Consider the following 5,000-nt stretch of genomic DNA (forward strand, 5'->3'; position numbering starts at 1 on the left):
AGGAACTGCGGCGGATCGCTGGCTGGCATCGTTTATGGTTAGAACTAGGGCGGTATCTGATCGCCTTCGAACCTCTAACTTTCGTTCTTGATTAATGAAAACATACTTGGCAAATGCTTTCGCTTCTGTTCGTCTTGCGACGATCCAAGAATTTCACCTCTAACGTCGCAATACGAATGCCCCCGCCTGTCCCTATTAATCATTACCTCGGGTTCCGAAAACCAACAAAATAGAACCGAGGTCCTATTCCATTATTCCATGCACACAGTATTCAGGCGGGCTTGCCTGCTTTAAGCACTCTAATTTGTTCAAAGTAAACGTGCCGGCCCACCGAGACACTCACTCAAGAGCACCCTGGTAGGATTGCAACGGGGTCCGCCTCGGGACGCACGAGCACGCACGAGGCGCGTCGCACGCCTTCAGCTCGCCCCACCGGCAGGACGTCCCACGATACATGCCAGTTAAACACCGACGGGCGGTGAACCAACAGCGTGGGACACAAATCCAACTACGAGCTTTTTAACCGCAACAACTTTAATATACGCTATTGGAGCTGGAATTACCGCGGCTGCTGGCACCAGACTTGCCCTCCAATAGATACTCGTTAAAGGATTTAAAGTGTACTCATTCCGATTACGGGGCCTCGGATGAGTCCCGTATCGTTATTTTTCGTCACTACCTCCCCGTGCCGGGAGTGGGTAATTTGCGCGCCTGCTGCCTTCCTTGGATGTGGTAGCCGTTTCTCAGGCTCCCTCTCCGGAATCGAACCCTGATTCCCCGTTACCCGTTACAACCATGGTAGGCGCAGAACCTACCATCGACAGTTGATAAGGCAGACATTTGAAAGATGCGTCGCCGGTACGAGGACCGTGCGATCAGCCCAAAGTTATTCAGAGTCACCAAGGCAAACGGACCGGACGAGCCGACCGATTGGTTTTGATCTAATAAAAGCGTCCCTTCCATCTCTGGTCGGGACTCTGTTTGCATGTATTAGCTCTAGAATTACCACAGTTATCCAAGTAACGTGGGTACGATCTAAGGAACCATAACTGATTTAATGAGCCATTCGCGGTTTCACCTTAATGCGGCTTGTACTGAGACATGCATGGCTTAATCTTTGAGACAAGCATATGACTACTGGCAGGATCAACCAGGGAGCTGCGTCAACTAGAGCTGAGCAGCCGGCCGCCCGGGAGTGTGTCCCGGGGGCCCGCGCGAACACGCAAGCGTCCGCTCAATTATTCTGCAAACAGGAGGAGGCTGAGCTCCCCTGCACCATACACCTCGAAACCCTCTCAGGTCCCGGCGGCGCGCAGCGCCGTCCTAAGTACTTGGTCGGGTTCGAGAGAGGCGCAATCGCCCGGAGTTTGGCGAGTAGACGCTTTAGGTGCGACCACCCGTGCTCCCAACTGAGCTTGCCGCTGCCGACAGAGGCCCGGGAGCGTGCTGTCGTGGCATTGCCGGCGGGAGACAACACGCGCCACCTACGGTGACCGGCAGCTCCAACGCCAGCGCCACAGAAGGACAAAAGCCCCACTTGGGTGCCGAAGCGAACTCTCCCAGCACAGCGCACGCGCCAACACGTCCGCACAGCTGCGATACAAACCACCTGCGAGAACCGCAGAGGCGACCGAGCAGCAGACGGCGTCGCGGCGCCGAGCGCCGGGCGGCGGCGCATCCTCAGCGCACACAGTCCTCAATCGGACCAGCACACTGCAGATGTCCACCGCGCTTCGCACCGGGCCCGCGAGGACCTACTTTGGCCGCACGGCGCCGCGTGCAGGGTGCGCCGGCGCGCAGCTGCGCCGCCTGCCGCCTCCGTCGGCCGGCGCGCCTGCCACTGGCCGCCCCCACCAGCCGGCTGTAGCGCGTGCGCCCACGCACCGCACGGCCAACACGCCGGGAGGCCCCCCCTCACCGGCCGGGGACGGTCCCACCCAGCCACCGCCGCGTATCGCTTCACACCCACATGCCATTCACGTTCGTGGGCATGGTGGGTATCGCTGCAACAACCGGTTGGTAGCTCAACCGATCGTCGCCATCACTGATTCACCCCTAGCGAGAACAACCGCACCACAACGGTTTACCAGTTGTTCATTTGCGTAACGTCACCAGCAAACGTAGGCGTCCATCGCCATTTGCAAATTCAACGATTGTTGCATGCCTGTGTCAGGTGTCACGACACACTGTCTGCCCACATACACGCAACAACATGTCCACGCTTAGCGAACACGTGGAAGGTGGCCCCCGTACGTATGCGATGTCCATTGCGCGAACGACTGTCAACCGGCCTCTGTCGCATGTCGCAGATGTGGAACGCAGTGCACCGTGCTATCACGGTGTGTGAGAAGAGACGACTACGTCTGACAACACGCGCCACTACATCAACAGACGGCTCATGCTGATCGCCATCCAGGGCATACCACACTGCAATCCAGCTCTTATAGGGAGACGACACGTAGCTGAGTGCACAACATTTGGACCGCATGGTTCGCCGTTGTTGGCGCAGTCGTTGTACGGTCACATGTACCACGATGTATCATTCAGTACATGAGGACCAATGTGCAGTACAGTGTGTGATTTGGACGTACAACATCAGCGGACAGTTGACACAGGCCGTACCACAGCGTAGGCTAAGTGCTTCGCCATGCGAATGCCAATGAACAACTGCAAATGCCAATGAACAACTGCAAAGGGCATTGAGCATGTACGTCCTGCTGCCATCCACATTACAGTGTATAGCTGCAAGGTGTTTAACATGAAGCGATACACTGGGGACCGGGCAGTGCGAGTAGCAAACTATATTGCGGGGGTTGCAGTTAGGCAACACTACACTAATTTAACGCGTCGTATGACAATTACAGAGCAGGTTAAGGCCCAACGTGTGTTGGGTTAAGGCCCAACGTGTGTTGGGTTAAGGCCCAACGTGTGTTGGGTTAAGGCCCAACGTGTGTTGGGTTAAGGCCCAACGTGTGTTGGGTTAAGGCCCAACGTGTGTTGGGTTACGTTAAGGGGCAATGTGGGTTACGTTAAGGGGCAATGTGGGTTACGTTAAGGGGCAATGTGGGTTACGTTACGGCGCAATATAGGTTACGTTACGGCGCAATATAGGTTACGTTAAGGGGCAATGTGGGTTACGTTACGGCGCAATATAGGTTACGTTACGGCGCAATATAGGTTACGTTAAGGCGCAATATCGGTTACGTTAAGGCGCAATACAGGTTACGTTAAGGCGCAATACAGGTTACGTTAAGGCGCAATACAGGTTACGTTAAGGCGCAATACAGGTTACGTTAAGGCGCAATACAGGTTACGTTAAGGCGCAATACAGGTTACGTTAAGGCGCAATACAGGTTACGTTAAGGCGCAATACAGGTTACGTTAAGGCGCAATGCAGGTTACGTTAAGGCGCAATGCAGGTTACGTTAAGGCGCAATACAGGTTACGTTAAGGCGCAATGCAGGTTACGTTAAGGCGCAATGCAGGTTACGTTAAGGCGCAATACAGGTTACGTTAAGGCGCAATACAGGTTACGTTAAGGCGCAATACAGGTTACGTTAAGGCGCAATACAGGTTACGTTAAGGCGCAATACAGGTTACGTTAAGGCGCAATACAGGTTACGTTAAGGCGCAATACAGGTTACGTTAAGGCGCAATACAGGTTACGTTAAGGCGCAATACAGGTTACGTTAAGGCGCAATACAGGTTACGTTAAGGCGCAATACAGGTTACGTTAAGGCGCAATACAGGTTACGTTAAGGCGCAATACAGGTTACGTTAAGGCGCAATACAGGTTACGTTAAGGCGCAATACAGGTTACGTTAAGGCGCAATACAGGTTACGTTAAGGCGCAATACAGGTTACGTTAAGGCGCAATACAGGTTACGTTAAGGCGCAATACAGGTTACGTTAAGGCGCAATACAGGTTACGTTAAGGCGCAATACAGGTTACGTTAAGGCGCAATACAGGTTACGTTAAGGCGCAATACAGGTTACGTTAAGGCGCAATACAGGTTACGTTAAGGCGCAATACAGGTTAGGTTAAGGTACGACATAGGTTAGGTTAAGGTACGACATAGGTTAGGTTAAGGTACGACATAGGTTAGGTTAAGGTACGACATAGGTTAGGTTAAGGTACGACATAGGTTAGGTTAAGGTACGACATAGGTTAGGTTAAGGTACGACATAGGTTAGGTTAAGGTACGACATAGGTTAGGTTAAGGTACGACATAGGTTAGGTTAAGGTACGACATAGGTTAGGTTAAGGTACGACATAGGTTAGGTTAAGGTACGACATAGGTTAGGTTAAGGTACGACATAGGTTAGGTTAAGGTACGACATAGGTTAGGTTAAGGTACGACATAGGTTAGGTTAAGGTACGACATAGGTTAGGTTAAGGTACGACATAGGTTAGGTTAAGGTACGACATAGGTTAGGTTAAGGTACGACATAGGTTAGGTTAAGGTACGACATAGGTTAGGTTAAGGTACGACATAGGTTAGGTTAAGGTACGACATAGGTTAGGTTAAGGTACGACATAGGTTAGGTTAAGGTACGACATAGGTTAGGTTAAGGTACGACATAGGTTAGGTTAAGGTACGACATAGGTTAGGTTAAGGTACGACATAGGTTAGGTTAAGGTACGACATAGGTTAGGTTAAGGTACGACATAGGTTAGGTTAAGGTACGACATAGGTTAGGTTAAGGTACGACATAGGTTAGGTTAAGGTACGACATAGGTTAGGTTAAGGTACGACATAGGTTAGGTTAAGGTACGACATAGGTTAGGTTAAGGTACGACATAGGTTAGGTTAAGGTACGACATAGGGTAGGTTAAGGTACGACATAGGTTAGGTTAAGGTACGACATAGGTTAGGTTACGGTACGACATAGGTTAGGTTACGGTACGACATAGGTTAGGTTACGGTACGACATAGGTTAGGTTACGGTACGACATAGGTTAGGTTACGGTACGACATAGGTTAGGTTACGGTACGACA

General features: G+C 51.6%; 1 non-coding gene across 1 annotated transcript in view; it reads right to left on the reverse strand.

Annotated features, from left to right (window-relative positions):
• Nucleotides 1–1,157, reverse strand: part of LOC124591568 — a 1,910-nt gene extending 753 nt beyond the window's left edge. Inside the window, exon 1 of the ribosomal RNA XR_006977200.1 lies at nucleotides 1–1,157. This exon is cut by the window's left edge and continues 753 nt beyond it. This is a non-coding gene — a ribosomal RNA (small subunit ribosomal RNA).
• Between the last annotated feature and the right edge of the window lie 3,843 nt (nucleotides 1,158–5,000).

Source organism: Schistocerca americana, unplaced genomic scaffold (assembly GCF_021461395.2).
Source record: "Schistocerca americana isolate TAMUIC-IGC-003095 unplaced genomic scaffold, iqSchAmer2.1 HiC_scaffold_854, whole genome shotgun sequence".
In the NCBI taxonomy this organism is placed as follows: Eukaryota; Metazoa; Arthropoda; class Insecta; order Orthoptera; family Acrididae; genus Schistocerca; species Schistocerca americana.